The 17585-nt window shown below is 40.6% G+C and overlaps 1 protein-coding gene across 7 annotated transcripts in view; it reads left to right on the forward strand.

Moving 5' to 3' along the window:
* The window catches only part of AGAP1 (ArfGAP with GTPase domain, ankyrin repeat and PH domain 1), a 326092-nt gene that overhangs the window by 292244 nt on the left and 16263 nt on the right, over window positions 1–17585 (forward strand). The window lies entirely within an intron of this gene.

Raw genomic sequence — 17585 nt, forward strand, 5'->3', positions numbered from 1 at the left:
CCGGAGGTAGACCAATAGTCTTCAGACTTTTCAGATTGGGGACCCACCTTTAGCCCAGACATGCTTTTGGGGACCCACTTCATAATTTTTACCCAATGTTTGTATGGTGGCTGCACCTTAGGTAAGGTGGCAGCCAAAGGCACCAACTTCGGAGGGAGAAGGGGGGTGGCCAAAATGGCATGGCATCAGGACATTGGAAGGAGCTGGGGGCAGAGAGCAGAGGCAGTGCAGCTTTTTCATTATACTATCATGGAAAACAGTTCTGTCCTTTGTGCTCAAAACACCACGTGTCAAGGGTGCGAGGAGCATGGAGCAGGGCTTCAGCAGATGCCCTTAAGAGGTGGGCTGCCTTTTTCTGCATGTCCTTTTGAGGATCACCCGGGTGCCTTTGCCCTGTCAGAGAAGCAGTGGGAATTTTAAATCAGTGTCTGATGGAGGTGTTGGAATGGATAAGGGTGAACAAACTGAAGCTTAATTCAGTTTCTGCAGTTGGTACAAAATGGGCATCCTGTTTCTCAACCATGAGTCATGGTGTGACATACATAAAAAAGTGAATTGCAAATAACTGATCCTTGAAATGATTATAATTCCTAAAGAGTTAAATTTCAAGTCAAAAATTTGAATGCCGGATCCTGATACTTAGTCCATCTTTCTGGGGGTAGATTTATGTAATGATTATAAACAAAACATGCATACAGTCCTGACACACAGTTTACTTTCATTTTAAAATACGCCTTATCTTGCCAGGTATTCTCCCTAACTAAAGCCATTTAACATAAACTTAAGGCAAAGTAGAGACTGAAAGGTGAAAATGTATTATACAATGTTCTCACACAGATTGTTTACAATCCCTTTTTATGTATTTGAAATATGTAGCTTATGCTTTCATTGTAAATAAACTCATAGTGGTTTGCATGCAATTGTTAACATTCCAGTAAATACTGCCCAAATTATTAAGTCAATTTTTAGATACAAAAGAAGATGCCTTTGTAACTCTGTTACTGAATTGCCATAGAATACATTGCATTCTTCTTGAGAATGCGTAACAGCACTTTTTGCAAAAGTGCAAACAGCTGGTAAGTTTTGTATGGCGTCGGTGAACTGAGCAGAGGAAGAAAAAGTGTTGGCAAATACTAAGCAGACCCAAGACAGAAGAGGTGGGTAAACTCAGGAAACTGTTTTCATGAGTAAACTGAAGAGACAAAGGCACCCAGCAGGAACAGAAGAAACACCCACTCCTCCTGAATAACGCTGCTATAACAGAGCTGAAAGGGAAGAAGTCCTATTTGCTTCTGGGAATCTAATAAATTGTTTCAGGAAGTGAAAGTCTGTCCACACTAATGGAGCTGTGATTGACAGTTGGTTCTCATTACGGTGCTCATCAGGGGACAAAGTACATTCCACTGTTGTTTAAGAGGTTAAAAAATAAAATGTAGGTGAGCACTCTAAGGCTACAGACATCTTACGATCGAGTTTGTTTGCAGAGATAAGACTCTACAGAATTAAATGATACAGGAATGAAGGATCGAGTTTGTCGCCAGGGAAATAAAATATTAAAAGAAGGTTAGAAAATTCTATGGCCTTGTTCAGATTTAATATTTCAGCCAAAGTAAGTGCAAAATTTATGTTCACGAAAGACAGAGATTAGCAATCCCATGCAGCTGACATCCGGGGCCTCCTCACTAACTGCCTGTGAGAAATGACAGTTTCCTTGCATTCTCCTCTAATGACTCTCAGCCCTCCTTGGACTTCGTAGCACTATCTGTTGTTACAGACATAGAAATTCTTAATTTTTTAGCGTTATCTTTAGCTGCTAGGGACTATCAGTAAAGCAAAGTCCACTTTGCAACCTTTTAACAATCTTGTACAGGTATCTCACATCTTACGCTTGTTACACTTACATGATCACAGATTTTTGTGCAGGGGGAATAAATAAATAAATGGAGAGTGGAGGACACCCACTATTCCCCCTCCCCCCCAAAAAAAAAATCCATGCACAACTGAGATCTTGGGCTTTGGGAGGGTGGCATGAGGGCTCTGGCAGGGTCCTAGATCCCTGCCTCCACCTTCTCAAAGCCCAGTAAGCACTTGCTCAGCAGAAGGGGGGCATTAGGATGCTACCAGAGGCCTCGTGCTGCCTTCCCAAAGCCGAGCAAGCAGCCCTCCACCTTGAGGGGGCCTGATTCCTGAGGCTTCTGGCTTTATGCACCTTTACATTTACACGTAGACCCCCGGAACTGAACTCTCATGTAAGATGCAAGTTACCTCCATTCCTTTTTTTTATAAATCAACATTTACATGTAAATAATTTTTTAATGGGAAAAATTCAGTCAGCCTCCTTTGTACATTAAAATAACTTTCCATTGAGAACCAGTGTGCTGTCGTGAACATAGTGTTAAACCCAGACCAGGAATACCTAAGCTAAAGCCCAAGGCCCCAAATAGTTTGACTGCAAAGGCAAGATTGGAACCAGTGACTTTTTGATTGAGTAGCTCGTTTTCTTAGATGCTATATTATTTATTTATTTATTTATTTATATGCTGCTTTGTATTTTTAAGAATAATCTCAAAGCTATTTACAGATTGTATTCATCATGTTTCTCCTCCATTTGCTCCTCATTATATTTAACTAATTTATGCTTTATACAAGTATTACAGTATTTCTGATCAGTGCACCATCTTAACCATGTGACTATTCAAGGGGCTCTGTATAACTGAAATTGTCAATGGTGCAATAACATGTAGGGCTGGAAGACTGTGTTATGTTTCCTTGCTGATGAAACTTTCTACCAACATATCAGTACTCAAAATGGTGCTGTAGAGTTGACTGGAGCAAATCATGTAAAATTTAGCTCACTCAGATCACACGTGCTTACATTCTCATACAAATGATAAGTAATTTGAACAGAAATATGCCTGAGTCACTTGTAGTTAGATTAACAGCATGTCTGCTTGACACTTTTGTCAGTAAGATCACAAAGACTGTTAGAGACAATCCTAGAGAGTGAATGCTGCTTCAAAGCTCATTAATTTCCCTAGTTTCAGGTGTAGTAATTCTGAGCCATTGCCAGAATAAGTCTACCTCTGTGTGGTGACATTTTACTATGTATCTTGGCTTGCCCACAGAATTCACAACTTAGACTAGAGGAGTGGTATATGACTTTTCACTAAAGGATGTCATTTCTTTTTATCTGGTCACATAGTGTATAACCCATCATGAAACCCGAGCTTCATTTATGGATGTACCACATTGTAATGCATAATGTTGTATCTTAAGCAGGGATCAACAGTTTTGCTGATTAAACCAAAACACTCAGATTCTGCATCCACAAAAGCAGAATTTGTAGCTGAATAAATTATGAAAAATGGACAGCTCTGCAGAAGCCTACTTAATTAGCATTCTTCACAATTTGCACAGTCTTAATGGGCTTTAGTAACATTTAGAATTTTGTGTTCAATTTATTTTATGGTGGACCTGGAGAAAGAAATATGGGACTAATGAGAAAGTATTTGTAGAAGAGATCTTTGAGGCAGACTTTTTCTTAACTATTCACCTAGTGTGAAATTCTATCCAAGCAGGCTAGCAGAGGAGGGACTTGGCTTCCATTCTAACCAGGGAGGAAGAGAACCCCCCATGGCCAGCAAAAAAATCAAGTGAGCTGTTGGAGGAAGAACAAAGTGATCCATCACTGCCAGCCCACTGCATTTCTGTGAAGGATATGACATCGCTTCATATCTCCCACAGAAACACAAGCTGGTGGTGAAGGGACAGAGTCACCTGCTCCAAAGTGGCCCAGAGGTGGGTGCAGTAGGTACTGAAGCCCCAGGCGTACAGCCAGCAAGGAGCCCAGACTCTTGAGTTTTCATTGAGGGGGGGGAGTTTCTCCAGCCCTCCTAGAAAGTTAAGTTAAGAAGAAAAATGAGCAGATCTACTTTATGTTACTTTTCTGGGATGAGATGAGCCAGCCTGGCTGCTCCCACCTTTTGGTGTTTTTAGCCAATGAGTGAAGTCAATGAGCGAGTTGTTTGGACACCAGGCTATAAGAATGTCTGGAGTCCTATGACTCAACTAAATTGTTGTGCTATTGGAAGCCAGCACAAGGATCCCCTCTAGTGCATTGGAACTTTCCTCTTCTCACCATTACACACCTCCTGTGCCTCCACAAATCTGCTGCAGAACAAATGAGGGATGGCATGCTCTATCCTTCTTCCACCAACCCCCTTTATGGGTAAAAAGTAGGAGAGTAGCTGTGGAAATGTTGAGGGTGGCAGGAGAGGATATATTGTTTATTAATATCCTTCCTAACTTGCTCTAGCAAGTTCCTTATGTAGCAGAGTTACATTCCCCTTCTCATGCACAGAAGAAACTTGTACTATTATGCAATTCAATCTGCCTCAGGTTGAATTGTACGTTCCTGGTAAGTTCCCTTGAATCCCTCTTTAATGAATAGGGACAGCACAATCCTATTCATAGTCAACAAAAAGTAAGTTTACTCACATTCAGGCAGTACACAGTATCAATCCTGAAGGCAGGCTTAAAGACTTAAAGTTACAAATAGCAACATGTGGATTTACCCCATATGGGGGATAATCCCTGCGCTGCTGTTGGCTGAAAGCCAACAGAACAGTCCTAGCTGGAAGCAGGCAAAAGGAGAAAGAGAAAAAAGGGAGGGGGGTCTGCGTGACTCGTCCTTTTGTTACCTGGACAGGTAAGGTCACATGCAAGAGGAAGGATGCTCCAGGCCAGGAGGAACAGGAAGTTTCAACTGGCTGGACCAAACATTCCCTTGCATGTCCACTCTAGCATTACAAGGAATGTTGTACTTGACTGCTACCCATGGATCACATCCCACAGTAGCTTTGGGGCTAATTTACAAGACTGCATGAAGACCAGTGAGATGATGGACTGGAATGCTGAAGGGAGCCAATAGAATCTGTGGGTGGCACTTAAGTCATTTCTGTTGTGATCCATAATCCACGCTTTACCCCCTGTCCCACAATCTAGTTGTGGGACAGGGGGTAAAGGAGGATACTGTGTGTTCAGTTGTATCACAGGAATTTTCCAAAACTTTACTGTCTACTAAACTCCATTGTTGTGTGCCCTTTATCATTGACCACTGACATTCCCAGCTATACTTTATTTTCAGTGCACAGAAACTGCCAGCACATTTTTCAGGCCTTCACAATAACTTTAAAGGCCAGAAAGCTTGCCTTTTGTACCTTTTTCTTTTCATTTTGCATTAGAGACCATATTCCACACTCCACGTAATGATCACAGTTATGCTGCTTAAAACCAGGGCTCCTGTCTTTAACTACACCAAGCTGAAGAACCTGACAGCTGGAGGTGGGAACTCTTCAAATTAAATGCTCCTTTTGGATCCTTACAAACATGGCTTTGAAGCAAACAAAGTATTGGTTTGAATATCAAAGCAGGAATCTTAACTCATTAAATTGATCCCATCTGATAAAACTAGAGTGGAATATGATGTGATGTAATTAACAAGAACAAATCTATATAAAGGAAGTGTATAATATACAGAATTTTGAAAGAGGTAACATGTCCATAGTTAGTTCTTCATGTTGAAGGAAGCTGCTAATTAGTCTCTAGAACTACAGTTGTAGAAAAGAGAGAATTGGAAGGAGACTATTAATTTAATGTATCAATAGAATTTTCATGTTACATGGTGTAATTTTACCAAGCACTGCACTGGTGGTTTGTGGATGTGTTAAAATGTCTGAGTTTGAAGTCTGTAATAAACCTGGTTCCACACAAAATTAATATTGTAGTCAACTTTATTTGCCGTTTCAAGCTCAGACCTAAGCAGATTGAATTGCTTGCAAATGAATGGCAACTGCATGTGAAAGTCAACAACTGTATTTTTTTCTGCAGAACTTTCTGGATGATAATCATGAAAATGTTGTAATGAGTGTCTTAAGGATAGCTCAGAATTATGAGATTGAAATATGGCCTTTTAAAATAAGAACCCAATTGGCAGTGCTGTTTTTGATTAACTGAAGATGCCTAACGGATACAGATATAGGTATAATGCATTCTAATTTTATTGACATATTCTACTCTTCCAGTGGTGTATCTTCTCTTTTCTACCACTAAAAAAATTACCAGTTTTCAGGATTTATTTAAGTCACAGTACCACTGGATCCGTGGGGGTAAAATAGTGAAAACCCTGTAATGCTATTAGAGAGCTCATTGAGTTGTAATTTTCAGGGGCAATGGGCCCCTGAAAATTACTCCTTTTCATAGGACAAACTAAAAGGTTGAATGTTTACCTATTTTACTTTTCTTCTTCTTTCTCCCATTCATCCAACTCAGTCCCACAAGTTTGCACAAAGACCATTAGGAATTAGCTAATCAGTTTGGCAGCCCTGAGGCTGCAGCTGCCATAAACCAATGTATGCACTTTGTAGGAATTATGATTTTGTGCCAGTTCATGTGGCAGGGCTTTGATGTACTTATTGATACATTCAGCCCTCGGGCACATCAGGCAAATAAGTGCACACCCTCTTGTTTCAAGAGCATAATAGAAATATTCAGAAGGAGATGTAATTATTTCAATTACTTCTCTGTGGTTTTGAGACGCAGTCGAGTCTCAAATTAGAAAATAATATTCACATGTTTCTTCTAATTGGTAACAGATTAGAAGTATTTTATCTTTTTAAATGATTTCCAAATGGTGCCCTGAAGAGACTGTGCAGTAGGGAAAATAACAAAAAAAAAAGTGTCATGGATTTTGATAGTAGAAAAGTATCACCACAGTTTAAATTCCTGTAAAGTCCTCATTGGAAATACTTGATAAAATGTCATCATTGTAGCCTTTCCTTTTGTTTGAATCACTAGGAATAGTTTCTATCAACCAATTCTAAGTGAGTTTATAGGCAATTAAACCATAACATCCTCTTTTCTCTCCCCAAGCACACTGTTTTCAAATCTCAGAAAGTACATTTACATGAAAGTAAGTTCCATGAAGAACAGTAAGACTTATTTCCAAATAAGTATGTTTAGCCAGAAATATCAGAATCCTTTATTTGAGTGAAGGGGCAGCACTTATCCTCTGGCAATTAATGTATTTCAAGTTAGACATCAAAACTAAAGCAGTTCTCCCTTTAAAAAAAGTAAGAACCAAAAATTTGGTTTGACCAGTTTTCACCACAACCAATTTAATTCTTCAGGTTAGCAAAAACCATTATTCCAATCCTATACATGTTTTCATTTTACATCGTCCATGAATTTTTCTTATACCTCATCTAACTAATATTAGTCAGAAACATGAACCTTTACTTTGCTTTCCATTTTGTCCTAATTAATCCCATGCAACCTCTTTAGTTTAGTCCACAACTGTCATTAAAAAAAATATTTAAAGTTATAATTCGCATATGCTGGAAGCTGCGTGGAACCTAGATTTTCAGCCTTGTTGTTTAAAAGGCATTGATGCAGTTGTACTTGGGATACTTCTCTGTTGTATAGTATTATGAGAAGAGGAAAAGCTCCATTTCTTTTCTTTCATATGTTTATGATGCGCTATGTTCCAAAGCAGATCACATCAGCGACTGTTATGGTATTCTTAATGCAGTGTGATAGCTACTTCACAGAAAGAACTGCTGTAAAGCACATTGCTGATGTACATCCCTGTGATAGGCCACATTACAAGGAGCAGGGATGTATGGAGATTTATGTGTTTAAATATATGTGTGCCAGTTGTTTTTCTACTGCTTAGCTTACTAGCTACATATTTATGCAGATAAGAAAGAGATAATGGGTAGCTTATGTTTTTGATATTTCAGCACTCTTTTTTAAAATTATGCTATTTAGGCTCACTTTTTTCCTTTTTCAGGGACAGTTGAACTTGCATAATTCAGGTTGTATTTAACATAATGGAGTGAAAGTGTCTCTAAAATCAAAATATTTATTAACATGGTATTTCTCATAGAAATGTTTCTTGGGTAGCGTATGCTTTTTTGGCACTTTGAGTCAGAACAACCTCTCTGACGTGCAGTAAAGGTCATTCAGTTAAAAAATAATAATTCTATTTCTTAGTATGAAAACATCATGTGCTCTGTGTTTAACCATAACATCTCTTTCCCCACAACTGGCTAAATAGCAGGGATGCCAGCCGGGGCAGGCCAGTCATGAGGCCGAAGGAGACAATTGATTTGGGCAGCTGGACAGGGCAGATTGGCACTCCTAGAGTCCCCACTTGCTTGCCTCATTACTGCCTGGCCCACTCCCCTGCCTATCTCAAAGGAGAGGCATGCTTTAAAAGCCCCAAATTCTTTTCAAATCTCTCTTGGCATAAGGCGGGATCCCTTCCTACTCAACTCTTGCCACTTTGGGCTCTTAATCTCCATTAGACTGAAGATGCCACAAAGGTAAAACTAGAAGGTAGGAACCATCCTCTATGGGTGACTTTTTAAAGCAAGAGACCATTAGATCAGATTGAATAGAGGGTTTGAAGGTATGGGGGAAGCCCATTCCCCCCCCCCGACACACACACACTATAGGCTGAAAACAGAATCATTTTTCCAGGTCTTTGACACCCCCCCATATATATATATATATATATATATATATATATATATATATATATATACAAGAAGCCGAAAGCACCAGCCTGAAGATGACGAGTGAGACCTCGTCGAAACGTCGCCTAGACACCCCAACTCTTACACGGGAAGACACCCGAAGACACCAAAACCTGCATTCCTGTACCCGTGAAAATCTACGAAAGCATATATATATATATATATATATACACACACACACACACACACACACACACACACACACACACACATATACTGTTTTGACTTCTTTTAGTGTGTGTTTTTTAAAGTGACTTTAAAAGATTATACCCCTCCCTCCTTGTGCTGGTCTACGACCGTAATAGAGTGTTGTTGATGTTGTTGTTTGTTGTTGTTGTAGAGCACATTCCATTCAACGTCGTACTCCTCTGTGTCCTTTTAAGTTCAGTGGGAGGATTATATACCGATTTTTTTCTTATTGAATGCAATGGGATCATGCTCATACAGTTTTCCCGTGTGGAATTATATCTGTTTAAGAAAATAATTGTATTGTGTGAACCAGGTATCACTTTGAGACATTAGTCTTGCTTCAACCATTCAGCTTTACTGGAGTTTCCTCCTACTGCACTTGGGCCTTGGAACATGTCATTGAGATTTTTATAAAATGACAGTTACTTTTCCTGAGTTACTCTTTTAGACTACTGTTCCATAAATCAGGCAGTTAGATTAAATGACTTTGAGATTATGTAAACTTGACTCTGCAGAACTTTCCAAACTTTGTGTTGCGACACGTTAGTGTGTCGGCTGCAGTGTGTAGGTGTGTCGTGCGAACGCTCCCCACGCTGCTCCTGGGGCTGGAAAGGGGTTGGTTTAACCTCCGGTTTGCTAGTAAAACTGAATTACTGTGTTGCGAAATGATTCATGTCTAAAAAGTGTGTCACCAACATGAAAAGTTTGGAAAGCTTTGGGATACTGTGTCACTTTTCATTCAAGTTCCGCAATAAGATTAGCATGAAGATGAGCAACAAGATAATCTGTTTCTTGTTGAGATTTTTTTCTATATCTTGAGTTTCAGGCATGTTCCTGAAATCCATTGACTCTGAAACTGTCTTATAGCATAGCTTGCAGTGTGTATCAAAAAGTAAGATGAAAATAAAGACAGTTTTATCTGACCTATGACTTCTGGGTGTAGCTAATTAAATAAACTTATTAAGCTTCTTACCTCCAGCAAGCGATTTTTGAAAATGTGCAATTTCTAATCTTCTAGATAGGCATAGCTGTAGCAAACAAACTTAAATATAATTGCTCCCCATACTTGTACCAAGAGGAACAGTCCTGCAATATTAATGCTTTTTAGCAACATCCTTTCTGCATGCTTTGTATGTAATTTATTTTACCTGTCATGTCACCTGAAGTGTAACTTGAAAGACCTAATAAGCTTAATAGGTTGGTTTTATTTAATTAATGATTATTGTTTGTTTTTAAGTCTCATAAAACACCCTGCAGGTTTGAAAACACATATAGTATTGACCGGGAGGCACAAAGAAATTTATTCCTTTTCTTCCACTTCTCAGTGCACATAAATTCTTGTATTTTGTCAGCAGGCACTGTTTAGTGGCAGGTTTCCCTACAAGCTTTCAGTAATTAGAGAATCGGCATCCATTGGTCTTTGTCTGCATCCCTCTGGTTTGCAAGGAACTTGTATCCCTTGAGGGCCTATGCTCCTTTCCCCTTAGCAACGCAGGCAAAGAGGGAAGGAATGCATGCAAAGGAAGCAGCCAACTGCTAAGCACTCACTTTGCCAAAGGGTTGGGGCTTCTCCTGCAGAGACAGAGGAAGCCCCTCTGTTTACTCAGCATATTGTTCCCAGCCCTTCTTCCATGCGTCCCTTCCAGTTCCTGCTTTGCTTGAGGCAGGAAGACAGTTTGGGAAATTCCTTGCAGCTAGCTCTTTTCTCTCTCTTCCTCTCTCACCCTGGTCCATTTCAGTCATTACTGCAAAACTGAATTTGCCTTTCTCTCTTACCACTGTACCCTCGTGCAACCAAACATGCCCTCTTCCTTACTTGCTCCTCCAAGCCATCTCTCTACTAAACCCCACAAACTTTCTGCCAGCATATTTCTCCTGTACATTTTTCTAGGAGCCAGAAGTATTACAGTAAAGTAAGGGTCTGGATTATGAGGCATTTCATCAAGTTGTGTTGACATACTGCCTAGATTACTAAATTAAGACATTTTAGGATACTAAAGGGGACAGATTGATAGTTTGTGGTAGGACAAGACATATTTTTGTCTATTTATCCGTGGCTAGCAAATAAGGCCAATTATTTTCCTTTGTTTTTAGGTTACTGCGTAGCTTGTCGTATTTCTGTTCTGTTGTATCAGAGCAATGGAAATCCAGAAATCTGCATGTTTTAATATTTTGTTCATATTTCTGTGTGCAATTTGCATGAAAAGAACTTTTCATTATAGTGGTTTTGCAAAGTTGGTTGTAAAGCTTCCTTCCCAGCATCATAAATTGATGTATGGAGTGATTGGATGTTTTTAGCACAGCATTAAAGCATAGTGTTCACTTAGGTACACTTTACATTTTTAGGTACTTTGTTAAATATACACATGAATTGCACATTGAGACATGGCAGAGAGATGCCACCAAGAGCATATTCCCGTTCTAACGCATGGGAATTCTTAATCACATGTGTTTCCTGCCTTGGCTCCCCATCTTGCACTGGCAGGGTGAAGGAAAACTACAACATAGAAATGCAACAACACGGGAGTTTTTCTAAACACTGCAGAAAAGGACAGGGAGGAAAAGCAACCCCAGGAAACCATTTTGGTCAAAAATAACATGTAGTACTGCCCTAAAAATGTACAGTGGCAATGCATTGAACATGTATACAGCTGCACTTCTCAAGAAGCTGTAATCATCACTACCTCCCAACATTTAGTGGTTTCTTCTGCCTATTGTGTGAAATGTATATTTAGGTACCATGTGTTGAAAAAAGCTTTTTATGGAAAGTTGTGTGAAAAACCCAACTGCTCAAAAGATCGTGAATCTAAGTCCTAATGACATTAGATCTTGGATGGCAATTTTTTGCAATAAGCCTGCAAAGCTCCTTATTTATTATGTGACATTTCCAGTATTGCTGTATCACACAGATACAGAGTAAAAGTGGTTTGAATTTTACATTTCTATCACTGCATAAAATTTGTCCAAGGACAATGTTAGGAAAGAATTGAAAAGGACATGAGGGAAAGTTAAGAGAGACAGTGAACATTCAAAGCAGCATACCTGAATAGATGTCAAGTGAATAAATATAGAATCTTCACTTTTTTTAAAAAAAAAGTAATATTGCATTGGAAATATGATTTGATATGTCCAGGGCATGAACTCATAACTGAATATTTATGCTCTGCCATGCTGTGATGGCAAAGCACAGTCAAGTTTGTGAAGCAAAATGGTTGTCAGAAATGTATCTGCTGTTTGCCTCCTGTCCATTTTTCTTCCCCCTTCACTTCATCCCCACCAACGTTTTCTGGTTTATTTGTTTTCAGATGACAATGATATGGCGCAAATGGCAGAGTAATTTAAGTAATTGGATGTTATCTTCAAGGAGCTAAATAAACGAAAGGCTTTTGTGCTATTTTTGAGTAGCCCATATGCAGAGTCGGAAGCAGGTCTCTGTTTCCATTATTTGCATTAAAAGATGCTTAGAGTTCATTGATGGTAGAGATGCATATTAAAGCCAGGAAATTGATGGTGCTGTTTCGTCAGGCTTTAATGCATCATCACTTCTCTGGCATAGAGGAGGAGGCAGCATGATTATTTGCATCCAGTTATATCAAGGCTTTGTTATAAACAAGGCTTTAAATTTCTAACAGTAACAGGTTGAAAGGAAAAGAGATTTGATTTTTACTAAGTATTGTCTGGTCTTATTAACTATATTTCTACTTTTTTCCACTTCTATATTTAGTGCTAATGGTTCCTTATTTGAATCACCGATAACTTGGAACAGTGTTATTCCAGTATTTTGAAATGTATTTTGAATCAAGTTACTGAAAGAAAGTCCTTGTCCTACCAATTGATATGTTCTTGGATTTCCCAGGGTTGTATGAGAGCATTGCTTAATATTTTAGTGTGTTAGTCTTAACCCGTTTTGTGATCCCAGGGAAATAGATTATAAAATTTCAATTGCAATCAAATAAGACAACTAACTAGGTTGACAACTAGCTAGGTGGGGGCGGGTGTTGGCTACTGTGATTGTAACATGATGCTTTAGTGAAAGAGAAGTTTTGCATAAAAGAAAGAAAAACATTTAGAGCAGATGTTCAGTTGCACGTATCTTTCACTTCTAGGGAGAGGTTCACTATCTCTTTGCTGATTAGTTGCTCTTCCTCTCATTTCCCCTCACTCTCATACAACTGATTTATTTAAAGGTATGTCAGCACTGGCTAAAATGAAGTACTGTGCCGCCTCCTTTCTGCTTATTGCATGCTGCTCTAATAATTCATTTTTTAGTTCATTAGCTAACAGGGTATGCGAACAGTGGTCCTCAAGGGGATTGGAATGAGGTTAAGTGATCTAGTGCTGACAACTCTGCTCTTGGGCTGGCCTTCCTTGGGGAAAAAGAAATCTGAACCAAAATAAGCTGTGGATCCCAGCAACAGTCTGTGATACCAGACCAACAATTTAGTGTTTGTGCTCTTTGAAGTGATTTCTAGTCTTAGCCAGGTACATTGAATCTGACATCAGCTTAAGTCATCCAATGAAAGAAAGTGAATTAAGTGAAATACAGTAAACAACACACCCACCATTCCAAACCACTATGTAGCCCAGAGCTGCCCAAGTCTTTATTTAGTCATCTTAATGTTTGCCTGTGAGTTCCCACCCCAACTCCAAATAATTCTTTCTATATTGACTACCATTTTTCTCTCTAGGTTGACCAATTTTCAGCTCTAGCTCTGCCCATTACTGGCCTGCAGCCCTTGATGGATTATCCCCAAGAGAACGCGACCCTCAGCATAAAAAGTTGCAACCCCTACACTACTGCTCTTCTTTGTACCTTCGCCGCATCAAGCAGTTGGTCCCTTACCTTTCCCGCCCCGACCTGGCCACAGTGATCCATGTGACGGTCACTTCCAGGCTTGACTACTGTAATTCGCTCTATGCGGGGCTGCCCTTGAAGCTGTCCCAGAAACTCCAGTGGGTGCAGAATGCAGCAGCGAGGCTCCTCACGGGGCCCCTGCCATGGGAGCATATTCACCCAGTGCTTTTCCAGCTGCACTGGCTCCCGGCAGAGTATAGGGTCAGGTTCAAGGTGCTGGTTTTGACCTTTAAAGCCCTTCAAGGCCTAGGTACCTATGGGACCACCTCTCCTGGTATGCCCCACGGAGGACCTTAAGGTCCATAAATAGCAACACCCTAGAGGTCCCGGGCCCTAAGGAAGTCAGATTAGCCTCAACCAGAGCCAGGGCCTTTTCAACACTGGCTCCCGCCTGGTGGAACGCTCTGCCTCATGAGACCAGGGCCCTGGAGGATCTGATTTCTTTCCGCAGGGCCTGTAAGATAGAGTTGTTCTGCCTGGCCTTTGACTTGGAGTCAATTTGATTCCCTCCCCCTTTTTCTTTTTTCCTTTCTCCTCCTGTGATGAGGCTGCATTTTAATGTTTCAATGTTTTAATGTCGTATTTTAATCTTGTTTTTTGAGTTGTATTCATTCAACTTGTTTTTATTATTGGTTGTTAGCCGCCCGGATCCTGGCCTTGGCTGGGGAGGGCGGGGTATAAATAAAATTTAATATTATTATTATTTGTTCCCCTCCTTTGCACCTTACTACAGTGATATGGTTGTGGCTTTTTCCTTTTCTGGCATCCTGATTTCATTGGAATGTAATCTAGAACCCATTTGGAGGTACCAGCTATCAGAGCTGGGTCAGATGCAGGTCAGCGCACAAGACACAGACTGGGAAGAGGAGGTGTTGAAAACTGAAAAGTTTACAGCTTAGTGAGCTGGGAGAGTCTGGTGTGGTAGATCACTGCCAGATTTTAATTGTGTCAGTAGATCACAGTCTCTTGGAAGTTGGATGTCCCTGATCTACATGAAGATGTGGACTGAGGTGTCACCAATATGTGAATTACACCCAGCTCCCTTTCAGCAAATCCAATTGAGGCAGTGGGTGTTCAGAACCAGTGCATAGGTGCTGTTGTGGATTGGATGAGGGCCAATAAACTGAGGCTGAAGCCAGACAAGAGTGAAGTGCTATTACTGGGTGGTTTGTCTGATCACTGAGTGGTCAGTGGTTCAACCTGTTTGGAGGTGGTGGTGCTTCCCCTTAAATAATCTGATGTATACTTTGAGGGTGCTATTGGATTTTTCACACCCTCTTGAGCTTAAGTGGCCTTAGTAACTCAGAACACTTATTATTAGTAATAATACACCAACATAGAGGTAACCCTGCTACAATTATCCGTGTTCTGGTAACCTCCTAATTGGATTACTGCAATGCATTATATATTATAGTCTACTATATTATAAAGCATTACTGATCATAATAGATCGGCTTCCAAAAGCAGGATTGTAATCCTGCCGCCAGCCCCACAAGCTGGGGACAGCGGGGAGGCGCAGAACCGCCATCCCGCTGTCCCCCGACCTGGTTTGGGCTTCAGGCAGATATCTGCAAGGTGTGGGAGCCCGGCGGGAAGTCGCGCCGGTCTCCCAAGGCTTGCGGAGAGCTGCCTGTTCTGGGGGCTGGGGGGGGGGAGCTCGAGCTTCCCCCGTCCCAGCCCAGTGCCTGGGGGGAAATAAAATTGTTTTTCTTTATTTCCCCCCTCCAAAACTAGGTGCGTCCTATGGGCCAGTGCGCCCTATGGGGCGAATAATACGGTAATCCTTTACAATCATAAACAGCTTGAGGACCAGTTACTTGAAGTATCTTCTCCCATACATACCTGTGGAGACCATAAGCTCAGAGACCTTTCTCAGATGAGCTCTGCAAGGGCCTTTACAGCTGTAGTACTCCAATTGTGAGAGGCTCACCTGGTACATCAATTATAGTATTTTTGGATTAGATGAAGACTTTTGTATTTTCCTAGACTTTTGAGATTTTTAATGCTTTTTGGGGGGTTCTTTGCACTATTGTTTTCAGTACCCTATTTTGTTCTGTTAAACTTTTAACAAATACCTTAGGTCTGTTTTTATACATCCTGGTTATAACTTCTTTTTGTAAAGTGTTCCAAGAGCTTTTTGCTTGTTGTTGTTTAGTCGTTTAGTCGTGTCTGACTCTACGTGACCCCATGGACCAGAGTACACCCGGCACTCCTGTCTTCCACTGCCTCCCACAGTTTGGTCAAACTAATGCTGGTAGCTTCGAGAACACTGTCCAACCATCTCGTCCTCTGTTGTCCCCTTCTCCTTGTGCCCTCCATCTTTCCCAACATCAGAATCTTTTCCAGGGAGTCTTCTCTTCTCATGAGGTGGCCAAAGTCTTGGAGCCTCAGCTTCAGGATCTGTCCTTCCAGTGAGCACTCAGGGCTGATTTCCTGAAGAATGGATAGGTTTGATCTTCTTGCAGTCCGTGGGACTCTCAAGAGTCTCCTCCAGCACCATAATTCAAAAGCATTCATTCTTTGGTGATCAGCCTTCTTTATGGTCCAGCTCTCACTTCCATACATCACTACTGGGAAAACCATAGCTTGAACTATATATGGACCTTTGTTGGCAAGGTGATGTCTCTGCTGTCTAGGTTTTTCCAGCATTGTGTAAATGGACTTCTGCCCATTCCATGGGGCTTCACCATCCTGCCTCACCCCCCTGCAGCCCCCAAATGTGCACTGAATAGTCCCCTCAACCCCCTTGAGCAAATTTTCAGAGAAGAGAGAGGAGAGGAAAATGAAGTCCCTGTTATACAAGCAGAAGTCTGTTCTACTCACACACAGACATCGTTAATTAATTTTGTTGCTTACAGACCAAGGCAGCAATTGTGTACTCACTTATGTGGAAGTGAGCTCTGTTGAAATGAGAGAGGCTTACTTCTGAGTTAGACATGCATAAGATTGAACTGCAAGTATTCCAAAATATACTGAAATGGTACCCAGTCTATTTTTTATTTTTAAAGTTTGGGAAAAAACAATAAAAATCATGTTCACAAAAAGAAATAAAAGCTTTTCACAGCTATTTGGTAGCATCCTGCTTCAGATATGTGAGGGTGGGAGAATGTCCTTTATAGATGAAATCTCTTACCTTTGTGAAGCACATTATGTGGGAAGGTTTGCATAAAAGTATTCAGGGAGGTTATGTTAAGGTCATCCTTGCTCACCATGAAGTGATGCAAAACTAATCCAGATTTACTTTGTAAATGACCTGTTTACATAAGCATTTGAAAACAGATTAAAGCTAACCTGACACTACATTACTAGAAGAAGGGTAAGCACTGCTGCAAAACCTCAAAGGACTGTTTATTTTTGTACTTGAAGAACTAAAGCCAAGGCATGACCACACTTCCTTACTTCGGGCTGAAGTGGCTTTCTGTTTAAAGAGATTACCACAATGAACAAGGATGTCTTCAAAAGTAACTTTATTTGGGATCAGTTTCTGCAAGTCTACTGTAACGTTGGCTGGAACCAGATACTCCATTCTGTTAGCCCGCTGCTAATTTTCCAGAATTCTGTGGTCACTGAGTATGCTCGTTCTTCATTGAGCCCATTTCCTGGTTCCCCGTCAGGATATCTTTGTAAAGACTTTTTGTGGTTTTGCAAGCCTCCAGGTTCCCCCATGCCCACCCCAAGTTCGATGGCATTTTCCTCTTGTACACTCCTGGTGTCATTTCAGCTACAGAAGCAATGGCACTCTCCCCTGAATATTGGAATCCATATATGTGATAAGTTGTAGGAGTCTGAGCGACCAACAGTGCCCATTTCTTTCTCCCATTCAATCAGTGTTTTATCTCCAAGGATGTACACTGGTGTGTGACCATGTACACAGTGCATACTATCATACATAAAGATCCTCTTGTCTGTTCTGCCAACGTGCCATCATTGGCAACTGCAAAAGT

This window comes from Podarcis bocagei (assembly GCF_964188305.1).
Source record: "Podarcis bocagei genome assembly, chromosome: 1".
In the NCBI taxonomy this organism is placed as follows: domain Eukaryota; kingdom Metazoa; phylum Chordata; class Lepidosauria; order Squamata; family Lacertidae; genus Podarcis; species Podarcis bocagei.